The 21,231-nt window shown below is 47.4% G+C and overlaps 1 long non-coding RNA gene across 8 annotated transcripts in view; it reads right to left on the reverse strand.

Annotated features, from left to right (window-relative positions):
• LOC114013241 (uncharacterized) overlaps nt 1-21,031 on the reverse strand; it is a 142,018-nt gene extending 120,987 nt beyond the window's left edge. For 7 of the 8 annotated variants that reach the window (XR_008746417.1, XR_008746415.1, XR_008746416.1 and 4 more), the window contains exons 1-2: nt 18,606-21,031; nt 15,832-16,012 (exon numbers count right to left, since the gene is read on the reverse strand). This is a non-coding gene — a long non-coding RNA (uncharacterized LOC114013241). The remainder of the gene's footprint in view (nt 1-15,831; nt 16,013-18,605) is intronic. The other variant, XR_008746411.1, reaches the window with a different exon arrangement.
• Nucleotides 21,032-21,231: the final 200 nt, after the last annotated feature.

A 21,231-nucleotide genomic window follows, 5' to 3' on the forward strand; every position in this document is an offset into this window, starting at 1 on the left:
GTTTCAAGGAGTCACTGTGGCGAGGGACCAAGTCTTTAGAATGGTCCTTTGCACTGCCAAGACTGGGAAATAATAAAAGCTGGATGACAAAATGAGGGGGAAAAAATGGAACACCCACAACGTCGCATCGTGGTTCATTTACTGTATCAAACAGCTGTAGCAGAAATTCTGCTCTTGTTGTAGCTTGTGTTTGTTTTCCCTTCCACACAAATGAAATGGAAGGATGGAAAGCAAGGGCCCTGTCAGCAACTGCTCTGCACCAACTGTTCGCTCCTAAGGGACAGCCAGGGAGATGGACCTCGAATTACAACCACCAAAAGGACAACTGGACAGATAAACCTCTCACAGAGATAAACTCCACATTTACAGCAGAGTACACGTCTCTATCAAACTGCACTGCTGCAAAAAGCCTCTTTGTCCACCTGCAGCAGGGGCTTGTCCAGACTTCACTGCACGAGTAGCTGGAGCTGCAATGAACCCACAGCACAGAGGAGGACCTTTTGAAAGCCAGGTGAACCCTGGCACTGCCTAAAAGCTTAGGTGTTTCACTTCAGCTCCTCTGACCCCATTTTAAAAGATGCAAATAGTTAAAGAACTGAAGCACCCAAAGCCTGCAGAAAATTGGAAGCAGAAACTTCATCTTAGCAGAACAGCTATTACGAACAAAACCATCACAGGATCACAACTGTATCCTCTTTGTCATCACTGCCACAATTATAAATAAAAGTAAATAAGCCATCATGTCACATGTACTTTTTATACCCCATACTGCCAAACAATCCTGGTAAAGACCCAATTGTGAAGAACAAGCAGTTTTCGTTGTTGCCCCTTGTAAGTACTGCACTTTCCACAGTGATGCCAAGCCTGGGACACTTGGGGCCAGATTTGGGTGAAAGCTGGTTTTAGTTAAATCTGGTCCTACTAGAAATTTTACCTCTCTGCAGGTGAACTGGGGACATGAGCATGGCAGGGCTTCAAGGGCAACATGACTCTGGAGAATGCTGGAAAGCAAACTGTTTCTGGCAGATCTAAAGAAGATGTACGGCTACACCAGCAACAGCAGGATACCCTGCCTCCGAGATGCTACGGCCCCACCTGGGAGCTTCTGTTCAAGAAGGGTGCTGTTCAACAGAGCTCAGCAGCGGATCAAGCTGCCAGAAGGAGGGGAATGACAAGCCCCTCTCAGATGAGAGGACAGAGTGAGCTGCCTGTGTTTGACCTACACGGCTCAGAGGGTATGAGACTGCTGTCTGTATCATGGAAAGATTGAGTTAAGCTAAAGGACAACACTGGCACCAGAACAAATGAGTATCAGCTGGCTATGAGTGACTTCAGGTTGCAGCATGAAGGTCCCCAGCCATGCCCAGCTCTGGATGCCTCCCAGCAGTTGCAGGGCTGGCAGCCCAATCGCTCTTAAGATGCAGCTTGATGAATTTATTAATGAGGATGTACCCCTTGGCTGCTCATGAGGATAAGGAAAGAGATCTTTGAGATCCCAGCAGCAATATGCACTCGTGTGTTCCTCCTCTCATTAGCAGTACTTCTTAATTGGCTGCTGCTTATCCTCCACCACCTAGACGCCACAACTCTTAGAGCCATCCCCTCTGATAGGAACTCACTTTGGACATGTAACAGGATGCTCTGGAAACTCAGAGGTTTAAAAGCCTACAGTAGATCAAAGTGTTATTTACCCCATTTCACAGGTGCAGCAATAAGGGCAGGAGGAATCAGCTTCCACACCACAGGAAACCACTTCTCAGCACTGGGCTATGTATCACCAGTACAAATCATACACCAACCCAAATTACCAACACGGACAAAATCACATCATGACAGAGTGCACCATGTATCACAGGGATTACCCCACTCCTCCAAGGACAAGAACTCACAAAGCTTTCAAATGAGTTTGCCCAGTTTTTGTTACCCTTGTCCAGCATTTAAACAACAAGCAAGGCTTTGCCACCCTTGTCTACCACTGAAGCTCCTCAACATGCATGCTAGAGTAAGTCCCATATAATCTTCTCTATCTGACTATGTTTTAAGAGAGGGGTTGTCCCTACCACCTCCCAGCGCCTCCATCAGGGGCTCAGCAGCCCCTCTGCTACAGCAGAGACTTTTGTTTCTTATTCCCCAACTACTTCTATCACTTTTTTGGGTTGTCTTTGGAGATTATTGCTCAGTGTTCTTCCAAGCCATTTGTTTTCAAAGGCACTCAGATACTTTGCCTGTACCTTTGATAGGTTTCCAGCTTTCAGATCCATCTGTTTAGATAAAAATTACTTTCAAGTCCAAGATTCATAGTTTAGCCTTTCAGCAGCAGATTTTCAATGACCAAATCTCAGTTAAGCTAGTAAATGCGGCTGCTGCCTTGCCAACGCGTGACACCATTTCCTTCTGGACATCCCCAGTGGCTCCGATACAACTACCAGGATACACGAATGGATTCATTTCTTGTATTCCACTGCCTTCTAACGTAAGGTTTGACTCAGGAGATGAGAGGGTTTTTCAGGAGACCGGGGGGGTTTGTACCAGCTGGGACACCTGCACCCCCCTCGGAGGCTGGGAGGTCTCCACTTGCACATCTGCTGGGTGGTCCCACAGGGTCCACAGTGCAACTGAGCGCAGGACCCAGAGTTCAAACTCTCAGCCAAGCACACAGGAAAACCCAGCTGTATATACAGGCATGGCTGCAGCACCGGCTTTATGTAAACTGAAATACATCTCGTTGGCACTGAGGACACAGGAAAATCTGACACAGGCTTGCCAGCCTCCATAAAGCTTGGTGGCAACCAGCTGGGGACAAATCCAAAGCCACCCCAGCACAACAAACCACAGGGTACATCCTTTAAAACACTCCAGCCGCAGCTGCTCAAGAATAACCAGGAGTTTTCCTTCTAATCCGGATTAAGGCAGCACCCAAGTTTACTCTGGAACACAACAACAAGCCTGAGTTGAGACAGGTCATGCAGTGCACGGCCGGGTTGTCCCAGGCGCTGGCAGCTGGGTGCCAGTCTCTTGGAGAAACTCCACCTTCAGCAAAACCTCATCTAGCACCAAGCCTCCCCACCCTTCAAGACAAGAAACTACAGCCACCCACAGTCCCAAACCGCTGAGGATTACTTAACGTTTCGGCAACTATTTGCCAGCAAAGAGCCCTGAGAAAGCACAGGGAATTATGCAAATACCAAGCAAAAAGGAAACGTCTGCATCTTATACAAGTTTGCCCTCATTCTATCAAAGCCTCACAGCAGTAATGCATGTCGTCCCCCCATAAAGATCCTGGGATCACCTGCTTTAACGCACTCATCTTTACCCTCTTCTACATGCCAGGACTGCATGAATTTAATCAATATCTCCATTTTATTTAGATTTAGTATAAGGCAACATATACTTAATAATACTAAATAATACTAAAAAAATAAGGATGTTTGCAAAGGGAATCCAATTCCCACTTCATACCCCTAGCCCAGCTCAGCTGGATGGGTATTTATTTAAAACATTACCACCCTCCCTGCCTGCTCATATGCCAGGGACTGCTGTCATCACAGCACCACAAGTCACATCACTTCAGCAGGCAAGGCTGGCCCAAGCAGGCTGGCTGGGACAGCCACCAGGCAGGCTGGGGGAGTGATTCCATGTTAAGGTGCTGAAAATGATTGGGAAAAGTTTTGTCTGCATTCCACGTCAGCAAAGCAGAGAAAGAGCACTTACTCCAACACCTGCATCCCTATAGCTAATGTGACTTAAAAAACCCAAATGGATTAAATATCAAATCAGTGAAAATTTTGTATAAGGCAAATGCTTTAGTATTTAAAAAGTTAGTATTTAAAAATTTAATTTCACTTTATTATCCAAGGGCTTCCTTTCCCCCTTAAACCTCATATACAGAGGGAAGAAACAAAATAATCTGTATCCAGAGACTCACAAATTCCCCACCCTCACACCCAAAGGCATATTAGCTCCTTTCTGTATACAAGAAACCAAGGCATCTCACAGTTGCCTTCACTTGACCCATACTTAAGATGTGCCAGCAGCCTGTAAAATGATGAAAAGAAAATGAAAAGAAAATTCAGAATACACCCACAGCCCCAACCAGTGTAGTTATGCTGACCAAATGCAATTGATTTAGAAATAGCTCTGTGGAGGCAGCAGGGAAGGAAAACCAGGAAAAAGCCTATTTTGTGCTGAAGAAGCTTATTTTTTCCTGGGAGCTGGCTTCAGCTGCCCAGCAGAAAAGCCGTACACAGTGGCGGGGGAGTGGATAACATCACCTGCTGTAGGTGACATCTGCATCTCCCAAACATGCGCAGCCCCCCCTAAAATGCTGCCGCCTCTCCTCCTACAGGGAGGTAGCAAATGCCACAAGGGAACTGAAAAAATAACCTTATATGAGGGGAATACAACCCAAAACAAGCCATAAACTTCATAGTGTAGATCATCACTCCATCTGAGTGTGGAAAACCCAAGGCGCAGTGAAACTCAGAGCCAGCACCATGAGCTCCAAGCTGCCGCTCCTGGACTGGGATGGTACCAGCTTTCCTCTGGGGAGGAACACTTATCCTATCACCAATACTTGGATTAATGAAAAATTAATGAAGGACATTGTAAGGCAAAAAGAAGTCTCATACCTCAACAAAACACTTTGCCCACTGAAATTTAAATCACTTGCACTGCTTTTCTCTGCATGTGCAGGTACGGGTGTGCCTCCGTGTATTAAGTTTTCAATTCCACATGCTTTCAGCAAAGGAGATTAAAAATATATTGTAGTAATACATACGGAGTCTAAACTAGCAGCTCATACTGGTTATAGAACATACATGTCACTTACCTTACTTCATCCAGGAAATTAATCAGAGTAACAAGGCAGCCAAAAACTTGGCTCCCAAGGCAGAGGGTGCTGGGGGGGGGGGGAACACACACCAACTGGGGGGACCAGCTCTGCCACTCACAACTTAACCCCCCTGAGGCCACCATGGTCTCTCAACCACATCTTTGGGGACATCCGCTGCCTTTGCTTGCGCCATCATAGGGCCAGGGACAGAGTATCACCCCGAGTCCCCGGGACACTCCATCGCTGGCCCTACGACGGTGCAAGCAAAGGGCTAAGGGCAGGTATATTTTAGTAAATAAGTATTGATTTTATATATGTCTTTGGGGAGGGAGATCTGATCAAAATTAATTTAACAGAGTAGGAGTCATGGCACCCTCTGAATCTGAAAGCACAAAGCTGGCTGACAATAAAATGCCAAAACTCAGATGCCCTGTAAAAATACACAGATTTTAAATTCCTCAGGGTCCAAGGCTCATGTACCGAGATATCCAGAGCCCAGATCACCTCCAGGGAGACAACAGCTAGTTCACTTCAGTGTATTTAAATCACCAGGCTGTGGGTGCTGGGTGGCCGTCATCACGTTAAACCCCCTTCGTAAATCACTCTGAGATGCTCAAAGAGCAGGTGCTGGTTGCAAAACAGGGGTATTTGATGGGTCCCACAGCCCGGCAGTGGCAGAGCCACAGGGGCACAAACAGCTGCTGGCACGTCCCCTCTGCTGGGAAAGCACCCACCGGGCTGCTGGTGGCACTGGGGGGGTTGAGGAGGGGGAGCAGTGCCCAGCCGGCTGGCGGTGGGTTGCAGGGCTTGGGCTCGGCTGGGAATAAGCCGCAGGGAGACGAGGAGCGGAGCGGCAGGGCTGCATTCCTCATGGATGAAACTGCAGAGAACGGGCTCTCGCTGCCTCTCTGTCCATTAGTCAGCACACAGGAACAGAAACCCCCCCCCACAGCAAATCCGCTCTGTAATATTAGGGATTATGACTCAAGAGATTTTTATTTTTTCCCTCCCCCCCATGATTCATCCAGTACAGCCTCACCATTCAGATTCAGAGCCGCCTCACCGTTCTGGGCTCTATCTGCCCGAAATCCCACTAAATAATTGCCCTTTGCAGTCAGCAGTGAAGAATTCACAGTCGTTTTCCCTCTTTCCCTGCCAAAGCAGGAGCCGGGGGGGGGGGGGGTGAGCACTGCATGCCAGGACCACACGCCCACGCGGGTGGCTCAGCACCGGCAAACCCAGCACGGTCCTGTGGGAGCCGCGTGGGAGCCGCGTGACCGGCCACGAGCACCGAGCACCGGCACTGCCCGGAACAGGAGATAAATGGGATGTCATCCATGGCACAAGGGGAACAGCGGGAGGGGGGGGGTGCAACTTCAGAGAGGTGGCAGTCATCTGCTGGTGAGAAGAAGCAGCCAGCAACTATCTGCTGCTCCAGGGAATTTAGCTCCAGGGATGGGTTAGTTTGCTGGGAAGGAACCCCGAAGCAGGATGGTGGGGCTGCGTGGGGTTTCTGGTTAGGGAAGACTGTTCTCTGCCTCCTCTGCACCTTCCTCATCGCTGGTGATGAAGGACACCTCACTGCCGGGAATGAGACCTCCAGAAGCATCCCGCAACACCCCGCCACACCACTCACAATTTTTAGAGGAAAAGGAGCTGTAGCTGCACAACAGGCTGCTGTAGAATAAAGGGGGAAACATTAATTTACAGAGGACGTGGCCTGGGCACCCCCATCCTGCAGCCAGGACCCCCAGCACCAAGTGACCCGGGCTGGGCTGAACCAAACAAAAAGCCTCGTGGCCCCTTCGCATTGGGATAATAATAGCAGCAGATAGATTCCACATTTCAAACACGGGTAAGATATTAAACAGAGCCTCTGTAGAGAGATTAGGTGGAATAAGAAAAACAATAAATCCTTATGTTCTTGGACTTGAACCGATTGGCAGCAAAAGCCAGGGAGTGGGGCCTCCTTTCCCCCAGTAGCGCCCACCCCCATGCCCAGCATAACCCAGTGTGCTGAGGCTTAACGGCTTGCCCCAAGGATGAAGATCGCAGAACGTGAAGTACAGAAATACCTGAGACATCTTCCTCCGGGTCCAATCCCAAACCCGCTGTGTTCCCAGGGTGCCACACGTCTGTGAGGTACCTGCTCGTGCCACTCTGCTCTTCCCAGACAGACCATGTAAGAGCACTCAAGCAAGCCTGAGATGCCATGTGAGATGCACATCACCTTCTCCAGCATGAGAGGCTGGGCAAGCAGGACCCAGGGTAAAAAAGCAACAAAGAAATCATTTTCCCTTATAGAGCTGCACAGGGAGAAGTCACAAAAACTTAACCCTTTTCCAGGCTCCTACAGGAGGGATTTCTGAGTCTGAAAGCCAGAAACAAACATTAGTAAAAGCAGAAGAATGGTTGGAGGGAAATACCTGATTGGGGAAAATCCCTTATCTAGAGTTTTTTGGGGTTCTTTGTTTGGTTTTTTTTTTTTTCTCACTTAAGGCCATTTCTGTTCTGCATGCTCTAGAGAAAGCCACTGATACAAAGTGCCCTTTTCATCCTTTCCACATGCCCCTTTGAAGCTGAGGTTCCCACCTCCTGACCTAGTGTGGAGGCACCTGACACTCCTCCTACCACCCTCACCTTCCAGGGCCAGGCTCTGCACAAGGAAGATACAGTTCCAGCCAAAAGAATGAATATCAACAATTAAGATTCTATCTAAATACCCCCTTCCTTAAAAAACAGCTTTTAGATTTGTGATTTAAGACAAATCCATGCTTTTAGATTCATGATTCAAACACTGAATTTACTATATGGAGGTCAACCCAAGCCCCACCAATGATGTGGGATGATGATGTCCTGCAGGGCTGCAGGTAAGCTAACAGACACATCTTCATGTTTAAAACTGCACCCTGGAAACAGTGTTTCTGCTGCATGGCAAAAAAATGTGCTTTAGTGACTTAAGGATCCAGTAAAACTACCTGGTGCAGAGGGACTCATCCTCTGCAGAGGGACTCTCGTCTTCTGCAGAGGGAAGCCTATCCTGTCACAACTGAATTATCAGGTAACGTTGCCTCATTTTGCAATAAAACTCAGCTGCAATATTGCATCATATCATGGGGAGACAAGCACACTTAACATCAGGGTTGTTCATGCTTCCAGCTATCCTTAACAGTAAAATGAAGAACATTAATCCCAGCAACATTTGCTAGAAAGAGCTCTCAAATGTACTGAAGAGTTTCCAAACCTTATTACCTTACCCGGATTACCACATCCTTTATATAAGTGCTGGTGACACTGCAAGTTAAGCTACCTGTCCAGAAGAAAAAACACCTCACCCCTTACTCCGCCACGGGTCACCTACACCAAGGGGGAAGGTAGCAGGAGGAACTGACAGAAGGACAAATGCTGATGTCAAAAGGACAGGCAAGAGCTGGGAGAAAACACGCAGCAAATAACAAAAGGACAGAAGGTATTTATGAGTGTGAATCACACATTTCCCCAGACAGCTTTCCATTAATGGTGAATATCATAACTCCCCTAAATAATGCAGGGAAAATTTGTTCAATCATTTAAAAGACATCAGCAATAATAAATACATCCGCTCCAGATGCTAACCTCACTGTTCCTCCGTGCTCAGGGACTGCTGTAAGGAAAAGGCTAAGATCACTGCCACTTCTTAATTTTGAAAAAATGCCTCAGTATCAGAGTTGGGGGAACCAAGGATGTACATGAGACCGAGGCATGGAAATCTGAGCGTGTGCAGACCCTGCACGGTGTAAAAGCTCTTTACACCACATCTGCCATTCCTGTGCAAAAAAAGCAGCACTGAAAATGCAGTTTGTGTTTACTCAGGCAAAGTGCGTACAGCAGAGGTGTATGCACTGGGATAGCTATGGCCAGTTAAGAGAAGAGCCCTTCCCACCTGCCAGGAGAAGGTCCCCCACCAAGGATCCATGAAGATAAGGAAGGGCTGCAGCAGAGGCAGCATATCCATCACCTGCAGCGCAACAGGTAGTGCAAGGGTGATGATGCCACATCTGAGGGGTACCCAGCTGCTACGCCAGCACTAAGACCAACATCTGGATGAGAAGGAGAAGGAGAAAATTATGTATGCCACCTTTCTACACTGGATTTCTCAGGAACGAAGAGCAAAAGGAGATTTAAAAGCTTTCAACTTCAATGCTGCCCACAAAATCCACCATGCATCCAGGAGCACCCTCTGCAGCACTGGAAAATTGGAACAGGTTTCCCAGCTCATCCTCACCTGGGCACTGACTCCTCTGAGCCACCTGCCACCATCGGGACACGAGTCACACACACACACCAAGATGTGGACTGTCTCAACGTGATGCTCTGTCCTGACAAAACCATAATCCCAAAGGCCACTGATGCCACAGCAATCCCAACCACTGAACACAAAGGTGATGGATAAGCCGCGCAGGACCAGTGGGAAGAGCTGTGAGCCTGTTTGGGGATGTCCTACTTGTAGTAGGAAGGGACCAGTTTAGTGGTGGACTCAGCCATTTAATTAAGGTCAACGGTTGGACTCGATCTTAGAGGTATTTTCCAACCTAAACAATTCTATGATTCCAGGACAGGAAAAAGAGGTCAAAACCAAAAATCATGAAGACACCGCGTTTCTGAAATGCTAGCTCATTTTCCAGAAAAGCCTCTTCCCTGCAAATGCAGGAAGGATACAGGAAGCAGGGGAATAAATCTGCATAAAACTGGCAATTTTCACTTCCAAAGTCATATTCTGGCATCCCCATAATAAAAGTGGGGTGACCACCCACAGAGCAGAGGGGAAACCCAACAGTACAGAGCAATCGCAAGCATGCAGTGTCTCACAGCAAGGAAACCCAGCCTGCTGCCTCTGCCAAATTTCTGTTAGGGGTTGGGGTGGGACAAAAGGTTTGTACCACCAAACCATGATTTGTATTGTTTCAACTTTTCTCTTTTCCCTTGGAGTCACTCTTCTGATTTAAATCTGCACTATTTTAAGCAAGTCTGCTAAAAAAAAAAAAAAAAAAAAAAAAAACCCACAGGATTTAATGCCTGTTTGGGCTGCCCATAAAAATTTTTTCCGCTGGAACAAAGATTTAAACCTGTGACTCAAAATGAGTTTACAATGGGGGTCTGATTATCAAGAGGACCAGAATATCCTCTTATTAGAAGAACGTTCTCCAGGCTTTCCTGAGTTTTACATTGCAGTATTAACGGCTTGTGTAGTGGCATGCAGGTGATACTGGCTTTCTTTGACACAAGGGGAAAAAAAATATGTATTTTGTAATACAGAAAAAGAGCAGGTATGTGTGTGAACATGTGGCATGTGTATCGATACATGCACATACATGCATGAACACACACATCCTTCTGATTATTGTCAACAAAACGGATAACAGGAGAGGAAAACACAAAATCACAAAAAAACAAAGGTTGGAAAGGATCAAAGGATGCACTCCACCTGCTTGCCTCAAGTAAAACAAGCCTAATTAAGGCACTATTTTTAATTATTATTATTTGTCTATTACTGTAGCAAGCATCATGGAGGAAAACCAGGGCCCTATTTGTATGAGTCCTATACAAATACTTAAGGCAGTCTGGAAGAGATCTAGTCCAGCAGGCTTCGGTTACACAGATGTAAACCTGTATGAGTACCTGATACTCACTTTAACTTAAACCTGTTGTCTTAAAGACATATTTCTGTTGGTACAATATTTATTTGCAGATAAATTATTTTTCAAAAGGAGAGGGTACACAGACTACGCAGCCCAGGTGTGGGGATGCCCATCCCAACACCATCCTCAGGAAGCATTTCCCAAGCTCCGTTCGTTTTTTGGGGCTGGATCATTCCCAACAACCCTTCATCCCAAGCCGCCCTGTGCACATCCCCGGGGCGAGCTCTGCCCCGAAGCCTCGCAGGGTGATGGCCAAGGGCACCCGCATGTGCACGGTGCCACCTCCCACACGCACCATCAGCCCGCTGCCGGGGGGAAACCCTGCCCCTGCTGACAAAGTGTGGAGGGGAAAGCATGCGTAAAATGCCCTGCGAGCTGTTGTGCAGCACGGCAGATTAGATTTTAAGGCAACGAGTCATCAGCTATGAGTCTGTGAACTTGGCTTTATACATGTCAGAGCAGCATCATATATTTAATAGAGATGTCTCTCTCAATCCCACTGACCCCGATCTGAACCGGCACCCGTGAAGAAGTTTTGGAAGGTTTCCTAGCCTGTTTTTTAAGTCCTAGAGCCAACAGCTAGTCAAAGTTTAGCCTCCTGGCAAGCAGAGAGAAAATACCCATCAACTACATTGAAACTGGGGAAAAAAAAAAAAAAAAAAAAATTACCCTGGGGAGCAGAGCACAGTATAAAATGCTTATTTACAAGTTTTCTGGCTGCTCGTTCATCAGCAGAATTTACTGGAAAAATTCAAAAGCAATCATCATTTTACAAGCATGTTTTGCTCCGCGTGGTTCCTGCGCTCAGCTTTACACGGGGTATGTCAACAGGGCGACACGAGCCCACCGCCTCCCCCCAGCAGCTGCGGCGTGCGTCCCTCTCACCATGTCAAAAACCCACCTCCTCATTTACACACTGTGCAGTAATTATTTTGCTAATCACAGGCTGTTCCGTGCTTCTCAACCCGAATTATTATTATTATTAGAGCTGGCTCAGCTGCAAACGCGCCTGCTTTCCAAACACACGGCACTGGGCTGAAGAAGCTGGGGCAGACATGACACGTTAATCCTTCACTGGTTGCAGCGTAAGGCAGTGAATGGCATCCTGGCATGAAATCTCTTTCAATGGGAAAAACAACATCTTTCAGGAGGTTTTCTATTTTGAGTTAACACAGAATCACCACAAAAAGAAGAGAAAAAAATACTGGGTTAAGCAATGTAACACATACCATGGCCTTCTTTCACAATCCATCAGCTATATTTATCTCTCAACTGCAGCACAGAAACATATTTCACTTAGAAAAACTTTTTAGCTGCTTAAAAAGAGATACTCAAGTAGCAAAGGCCACACACTTAGACACTGGGGGGGCCGGGGGTAGAAATAAAAAAAGATTTATTTGTTTAGATGCTGTAAGCTAGATGAAATCCACCACCTACAACTCATCACCCAGCCCTCCAGTGGGCAGGCGTGACTTGGGCACAAGCCAAGCTGAGCCCGAAATGTTTTGGTAGAAAACTGCTCATATGATCTGACTACTTTTTAGTCATCTATTTCACTTTCAACCTTTTTTTTTTTTTTTTTTTTTTTTACCTGAAACACCTGCCTTTGACTAGGGCCAGAAACAGAAAGCTGGCTAAGAAAAACAGGAGCACTTACCACAGAACAGCAAGTCTACTATACCTGAACCCAAAAATGAGAGCCACCAGCATCACAAGCCCCACCATCAAATCTGGGACAACCTACACAGCGACAGCTCAAGCAAACCTGGGATTTAGAAATTATTTTTCCCAGCTGCCTGCCAGGCTACCTCAGCCATGACCTGCTCCTTATCCTTTCCAAGTCAAGGTGCATCCCACAAGTCAACCAGTATAATTCAGTGTCCCACTCCGAAGGCTGCAGCTACTACAGAAGTTCAGGTGCCATGGCCATGGGCAATAGACTGACAGCACCAGATCTGTGAGCAAATAAACAGCCCATTCCCAAGCCAAACTAAACCAGGGCAAAAAAAATCCCATTTGGGCACGTAAGGGAAATAGGATCAGGCACAAGTGTCTTGAAAATAGCAAAACACCCTAACAATTGGCAATAAATGATCCTTGGGTGCAAGCGTCATCAGCAAGATCAGGTTATACATGTGGCCTGAAACAGCCCCTCATCCAAGAGAGGCTGAGAGGCAGGGGGGTGGCACAGGACACTTGCACCACTCCCGAAAGTGGGTCTGCATTACGGGGGGGGGGGGGGGGGGAGAAGGAAAAAAAAAAAAAAAAAAGAAGAGTCATCCCAAATGAAACTGGACACTGAGAGTTCACGTTTCACATAAGGAGCCTCATGTATTATGAGTGACACAAAAGGGACAGTCTGGAGTTTGATTTCTGTTTATTCACCTTGATGAGGTCCCTTAACATTTCCTCGTCAGGTTACATATTTCCAAGAAAAAAAAAAAGAAAAAAAAAAAAGAATATCTCCATCTATCCAAAGGAAAGCCCTCTCCGCAGATCTGCTTGCCTAAAATGAGTTTGGCAGAGCTCACCCGACTTGACCTCCACGGAGCACAGGCTGGGCATGTTCAGGCATCGCCACCCATCGAAGAAACCAATGCCGCAAACCGGGGCCGGGAAGTATCAGCTTTCCAGGATGGGAAATGCAGTGCTGAGTCCTGGGATTTTAGGGAAAAGCAAAAAAAAAAACCCAAAAAAAACCCAAAACAAAACGCCCAACCAAAAACCCAGCTGTGCAAGCAAAGCCACCCAACCAAATCGCTTGCTGCAAGGCTGATGCTGCCAAGAATAAAATGTTTGCTGTCAAGTGATACTGTGCATGTTCTTCAGATCACCAGCATCAAAGCATGTCCTGGTTTCAGATCTGTTTCAATCATCAGAAGCAGTCAAAACACTCCACTTAATATCTACGAGACAACCCCTATAGGAGGACCCAGTGCTTTACAGCGCTCTGGCATAGCAGTGGGGAGCGCTGTGCAGGACATGCCCCCAGCTCCATTTAATATCCCCCCTGCTCCCAGCACTGCCTGCCAGCTCTCTCTCGGCAGCATTTTCTCACAGGGATGGGGGGATGGCTCAAATCAAGCCATCACCACAACACACACAAACCCACCTGTTCGGCTGCTCAGGCACCCAGAAGCCCTCTGCCATCAGGGCACAGCAGCCCATGCAGGACCCCCACAAGCTGGGGCCACATCCCTCTGCTGGGCAGAAACAGGGCTGAAACCAGGTGGAAAAGCCCTGGGCTTGCAGCAAGCCAGGCGGCTACTAAAATTAGCAGCAGAAAGAGAAGTAACAGCAGGAATGCGGAGCCTGGGCTCGGAGCACAGACTGCAACCACCAACGAAAAACATCACCGAGCCCAGGGTGCACGGCAGAAACACTGTGGTCAGTAACCCCGATTTTATTCTTAACCATCGCGTCTGAGAAACATCTACTCAGCCACACCAGCTGCAATCCGGAGCGGGCAAGGAAAGCCAAAACTATCAGTGTGAGACTCATTTAGAGAGAAGGGAATTGAGAGCAGCTCCAACTCCCTTATTCTTTTTTCCCCCCCAAGAAATAAGGGGCACAGCTGCAGCCGCTCTTCAGGCCATGGACTCCCAGGTTGTGCAGGACACTAACAGGGTGCTCGGCCAACCTGCCTGGGCGAGAGGAAGGAGGAACCATGCAGAAGAGACATTATCAACTAACCTGGAGCAGAAACATGTGGACTAGAAGGTAAAGAACGCAAAGCCAGAATGGGAAAGAAAGGGGAAACATGCCTATGAAAAACACCACAGGCATAGAACTCAAACATGAAGTGGAACAGAAAAAGAGAAGCAGAGGGAAACTAGGAGGAGGAAGCACAGTTAGATCTAAACAGGCAATGATGCTTTCACATGTGTTTGCATATATATAAAAATACCTACCAAAGTTACTTGCATATAGATGTAAACATGCACACACAAGTAGAAAAACTGCACTGTGCTTTATCTACACAGCCTCGAATAAAAGCAAAGATTGCACCACTGGCCACCGGCTCTGACAGCACAGTGTTTCCACCTGCACAATGACACTGTCCGCACACTTCTTGTGCCGAGAGTGCTCCTGCATTTACTCCTATTCAGAGCTAAAACGACACAGAAGCCATGTAAGAAAATTCACACCACAGCAGCATGTTTACGGTCACCACGTTCCCACCATGTGCACAGCCAGCCACGCATCCGCAGGAGGAACCTCAGTGCTATTAGTTACTGGCATTACATATAGCACCACCAAAAGCTTGGGATACCAAAAGCATCTGTGCTGGATATTATATAAAAATAGAATAGAAAGGCCAGTCTCTGTCCCAGAGACCCAATGACCTAGGATAAAACCAAGACACAGACAGAAAGCACAAGCAAGTAAGGCAAGCTGTCCAGAGTGGAGCAAAATGTGCCAAAGGAGATACTGGCATCTCACCATACATGGTAATCCTAGATGGGCACATCTAACAGTCTTGCTTTAGACAGGAAGGGGTCAACCACAACAGAGCACGAGCAAAGACCCACCCCATTCCCTGTTCTCCGAAATCCCACTTAAACCACTAATAGAGATGGTGCAAAGAACCCCCATTACTGAAACAACCAGCAGTCAGCAGTAATCCACATCAGAACCACCACATCCATCAAACCACACAGAGAACAACCCCTAGCTAAGTGGCCACAATGTCCATCACAACTTCCCGATTCCTATCCTGACTGTTGGTTTGTTTAAATGTCATATTTTGGGATGTACGAAACAGATGGGGACCAAGAGTCGTACATGAATTAACTTGGAATCTATTAGCCCATCCACAGGGTGATAAAGGAGGCAATGTAATTTAAAAAAATTGTAATTTAACATTGAACACATCCGCTAGATAAAACAGCTTGCTTTGACCTGTTAACAAGACAGGGTACTACAATCCAGTCTTGTGTCTGCTGAAAATTCCTAGTAATTACCCCTAGTTTGAAAGGGGTTAAGAAAGGAAAGAGAGGGCAGAGTTAAGGATATCTGGGCATGTACTTCAATCTTGATATTTCCTAACTTTTTTTATATTCTGAAAAGGCTCAAATCGCTGCAGGTAACTGGAATTACAGTATTTTCCTCAATGCTCAGTTTAAAAACTGCAGTCATCACCAGATTATCTTTTGGGTAGTGTATTAACTGATGAACCAACATATGAAACATGTTATTTCTCCTCTTTCCTCCAACCCAGCGGTGGAGAGTCTTGTTTTGCTTGTGTGTTCCTTAACAGTCTTTAAACATTATACACAACATCGCTATATATTTAGAAAAGGGACCTTCAGTTGAACATACCTTGCACTTGGAGCAGAGTGCGGTGAGGTTTGTGGAGGTCCTTATCTCCTGGGGCTGCCCAGTCCGCGTGAAACTGGACCCTCAGAGAGCAGAACTTCGTTTCCTTGCGGAGAGCTCCCATGGTCTTTGGCACAAAGCTCTAAGCAGCCTTTCTGCTACCTGACGCAATACGGAGAGCACCCTAAAAAGAGAACAAAAGACCTCAAGACTTTATCTGTATTTCTAACAGAAGCCAACCTAGAAGGACATTGCAAGCTGCCCATGCAGCAGCAGGGACGGCCTGAAGCTTTCTGGACTGGTTGGAGCTCTTTTCGCTTGCAGGCTCCCTACACAGGTCTGTCATCGCTGATATCAAGCCAAGAAGCAACAAATGCCAGGGCCAAGACCGGGACTTCTCCCAGGAAGATGGGGCTGCACCTCCTAATCAGCCAAAGACAGAACACCAGAAGAAGAGCTAGAGAACACCAGAAGAAACTCAGGAGTGCTCCTAACCCACCAACTCAACTGACCAGCTGTGGACAAGTACCATCAGCCAACAGAGCCAGCACGGCAGCAGCGGACTCCTCAACCCCTTCCTCACATTCTTACATTGTTGGAGCTCAAAGAGCTGTTCCTCACCAGCAAGCCAACAATGTCCAAGAACCTGGCTCCCTGGCAGCAGCTGGGCACAAAAAAGCTTAAATGGAGCTATGGATCATCTTCACACCGTGGTCACCAGAGCCTGGGTTGCCCAGCCAGGTCACCTACTACAAGGCAGTGTGGGGCTCCAAGCATGAAGGCTGGTGGGAGGAGGCAATCTCATCATTTCTCCTGTGGTATCAGCCACCCCAAAGGGCTCAGAGATTACTTCAAGCTTGTTCTTCTGAAGCCACCATGGCCCACCACTGCGGAAGGAGGTCAGGAGCCCCTCTGGGCAGACCCGCTCTGCCAGCCAAGCCTCCAGTGAAACACAGCTGCACGAGCTCAGCCTCAGTGCTTGCCAACTTCTAACAGGCACTAAAATCCCTTAGCATCTTCAAACAAAATACTAATGTTGTAAGCAGTATTTCATGGTCTACAGGCTTTGTCACACCTCGGGGAGGCCTCTAACAGATTCAGTCCAGACCTCATGACTTTCAAGAGAGCATGGTTCCCAGGATCCCACACGCTGGCCCCATCCCTGATGGCATCTTGTACCTTCATGAGCTTTAGCTGTCCTGCTGCTGCCACAGTGGAGACAACAGCATTTTTACCTGCTCAGCATCCATATTTTCCAAGCAAAACACGACACAGGTGTTTGTCACTGTGAGTATTTGCACTCCTAATATCATCAGAAGAAGGTAAAGACCAGCTGTAGGCTCTGCCAGTCACGGCAGATCAGCCCAAGTGACTGCAGGTTGTTTACTCTCTCCCATACATTCCCCTCCCATACTGCCTTGTTCCACGAGGCAGTGTTAGCAGTTAATTAACAGAGGGGCATACAGAATTGAAATCCTATTTATTGTAATTTGTCTCACGAAAGTACCCAAGAAAAATACTCACTAAAAGTCATTAAGAACAGCCTGTAAGATAAGATCTTGACTAGAAGTCTCTTGGGTCATCAAGATTTACCAGGACAGCAGGTACCAACAGTGGTGCACAGGCTATACCACCAGGCAATATAATGTTATGCTTTATGCTAATGGACATAGTCTTGAGCTCTGAGCAGGCTACAACCTGTCTCAGAGATAGTTACACCCACATTACCACCTGCCAACCTGTACATGGTACTTGATGCACTTATCCTTACAATGAAAATTCTAAAATTACTGCAAACTTCCCCTCCCCCTTTCTTCCTCCATACAAAGAACTGCCATTGATGGTGCTATGGAAGATGGAAAGCCAGTACTCATGTTTACCTGTCACACTAAGCCAGGAGCTAAGGAAGGTCTTATTTCCAAACCTTCAACACTTGCAACATATAGCTACTTGGTGAGAAGCTGTCTAAAGCTTTTTTTCCTGTCTAGTTGTGTTGGCTGTGGCCACTAGACCTCCCCCTCAGAGACAGCAGCCTACGGAAGTCACCGTTGCCATTTCTGGCCACCTCAAGCAGAAGTACAGAACCTCAACCATTTCTGTGAAGCTGAGGGTCCACCTGACACCAGGGCTCTACCATCCTATGCTACGAACAGCTGTACGGAAGGCAGCTTCTGCCCTGATGTGTTCACAGACAAAAGAGGCAAGCAGAAGAGTGGAAGGGGAGGGAGAAGAAATGTCTTGCCAAGGGCAGAGCCTCCAAATCCTACCCATGGCCAAGCACTGGGGAACCCCATCATCTCTCCAAGCCACAAGTAACAAGCAGGACTGGTGGGTCTTCACAATAAAACCCAAGCGAAGGAAAACATTTCAAGATTAACTTCTCATGCCTTCAGCATCTTGGACTGCAAAGAGCAGCATCTTACTTCCCCTCTGAACCTGCTCACTTTAATAGCATTTATTTTCTTATCTCACGCATTCATGAAAGCTGTGCCTCCTTACGTCTTGCTCCACAGAGACCTGAGGCTCAGCTTTTCAATTTTTCCTCAGTTACCACTGAGAAGTGCTGGTGGGAAGAACCCTCTGGGTTCTCCAGTCCAACCTCCCAGCTCGTAAACAAGGCTGATCATTTCCCTCTGCAACATCAAACATGCATACTTTTTTGTTAGTATTTTTATATAATCTAATAACAGCCTTTTAACATTTAAGAAAAATGTAAAGCTTTGCCCACCCCACCCCCAAAATCAAACTGAGAAGAACCAGAGCCAGACGTGAGATACCCGTGAATCAAATGATCCGGCAAGTCACACAGCAAACGCCATCGTGTAAAACCTCTGAGCAGCATCTCAATTGCCTGTGCCACAGCACAAAGCTCTTGGCCTTTGCTCCCCCCTCGATCATTTCTGGGAAAGTCAATTTCAGACTTTCCTACTGTTATGAAAGAGGAAAAAAAAAATAAACAACCCATTATTCTTTAAATGGGGCTGGAAATGATTACCAAGTATTTCCAAAAGGATGTATGGTAGCTTTTTGCTCTGCATGCTAAATCACAGGTCATTGCACTGATCGGTGTGACTGTGTTCAACATCAGCTGAAGCATTAAGGGGGTTTGGTATATCACATCTAGAGACTGCTATAGCATGACTACATTAATGTATAATAAACTTTATGTCAGCAACACAGCTAATATAATAAAAATCACAGTGATAATAATAAGGAGAAGAATAACAATAACAAAACCAACAACCACCATAGTAATAATGTTACCAAACTTTAACATTAGCTAAAAGAGACTCATGCTAGACCTCTTCCCGCGCAGATAAGATGTAATGTAAAAGGTCTGAGCACAGCCTGGGCTCTGGTCATTGCTCCCCTTCCCACACACTCAGGCATGAGCCCCCAGCTGCCGTTTCCACGACGTAAAGCAGCACACACCACATCTCGTGTGCATCTGCACTGCCCCACTGCCAGGGACAGTGATACCCATCCCACACCAAGCTGCAAGGACAGGCCACCTGGCTAAAAGCTGGCCAGGAAAAGCCACCTTTCCTAAACCTACCCAGGCTGTAACACTTCAGCCTCTTGCACCGCTCACTCCTTGCACAGCCTGCAAGCCCCTTCCACTCGTGCCTTCAGGGCTCACCGCCCACCTGGGCAGGGAACTGCACAAGGCAATATAATGCATTTTATTTTGGCAGGATTTTGCTCAGCCAACATTTTCAATAAGAGATGGCTGCAACATGATCGAATCTAGGCCTCAAAATACAAAGTCTTAATCACGAGTTGCAGGTTGTGGCTTTTTTTTTTTTTTTTTTTTTAGTACTCTGAGGTTGGATTTTTCTCCTCCTTTCTAAGTTACTGGCAATAGCTCCCCAACCCCAGCTGAGATTTACACAGGACCTCATAGGATGCTACCCCTGCAGCACCAGTGAAAAGATCAAAAGTTTTAGTTTAGCTGACCAGGAAGAAAAAAAAGCAAGGCGAGCAATCTCTTAAATCCAGCTGTTGGGACTTCAGGAAAGGCACAAAATGACCTGAGACAAAAGGCAAGCAGCATGCAAGCGGGCAGCAGAGGGGCTGGCCCGTACCTGCCTCTGGCTGACTTTGAGCCTATAGGGTTTGCTACCTTGCAAAAATCCCCTGATGCAGAAGAGCTTACAGCAGTATTAACATGATGGCTTCTACCAGTGCAAGGGATCCAGCTGCTGCATCCACACCAAAGGTGTTACTGGTGTGACATACCCCTTAACCAGCTCAACTCCACCGGTAAAGCTGAAGTGCAGACCCATCCAACCAGCAGTTATCCCAGCAGTTATCCAGGGAAGCTGGGCAGCACAGGAAAGGTGCTCAGAGAAAGCCAGGGAGAAGTGGACTGGACCATACCAGCTGGATGGAGGGAAGACAATGGAAGGTGGTTAGGAGGACTGGACCGGAGTTTTCCACCTTAAAACCCCTGCACTGGGCTGCCTCAGAGCCTGGGGGTGCCCAGCAAAAACTGTGTTGTGCTGACAGCCCCCACAAGCTGCTCAATAAAGTAAATGATGGGATGTGATCTCGCCTCTCCCACCCACCTCTGCTCTCCACCTGGCCCGAAGGGAGCAGCCTACAGCTCCAGCCACTGCTCCTGCAGTAGGGACCTCCTCTCCCCAAAACAGGGAGAGCCTTGTGGGGTTTCCTTTAGTCTTCTCTGCCATTCACTTCCACCCCCAGGAGAGGAGCTGGGTCCTGTGCCTGGACAAGTCACCAGCCTGCAGGCGAGAACCCTGGTGATGGCATCCTCCCCACTCAGGAAGAGCTCTAAGCTCTGCAGCTCCCAGCCACGTACACTTCGGCACTGGATATTCCTGACCAAGCCATGCAAAAGAGGTGACAAAACGCTGTCTTCCAAAACACCTCACAGCAGCGACGCTCTCCTGTGCAACGACACTCTCCTGTGCAATGATGCAGTCCTTCAGGGCTCTGGGCTGCTTGCTATTTCTTGCCAGGGTGCTCCGCACACCCCATCCCAGCTCATCCCACTCTCCAGCAGCGCAGGTCGGCTCCCAGTGCCCACACAACCCAACCTCATAGCAGGGGATGCCATGGTTTAACCCCAGCCGGCAGCTATGTACCACACAGCCGCTCACTGGCTCGCTCCATCCCCAACAGCCCTGTGGGATGGGGGGGGAAGAAACAGGAAAAAGGTAAAATTTGAGGGCTGAGATAAGAACAAAATTAATGATGATGATTAAAATGAGAGAAAAGAGGAGAGGAATAAAATCTAAAGGGAAGAGAAAAGAAACAAGTGCTGCACAATACAAGTGCTCACCACCCACTGACTGATGCCCAGCCAGTCCCCAAGCAGCCATCTGGAAGTCCCAGCCAACTCCCCCGAGTTCATACATTCAGCATGATATTCTATGATAC

The sequence above is a fragment of the Falco peregrinus genome, chromosome 3, assembly GCF_023634155.1.
Source record: "Falco peregrinus isolate bFalPer1 chromosome 3, bFalPer1.pri, whole genome shotgun sequence".
In the NCBI taxonomy this organism is placed as follows: domain Eukaryota; kingdom Metazoa; phylum Chordata; class Aves; order Falconiformes; family Falconidae; genus Falco; species Falco peregrinus.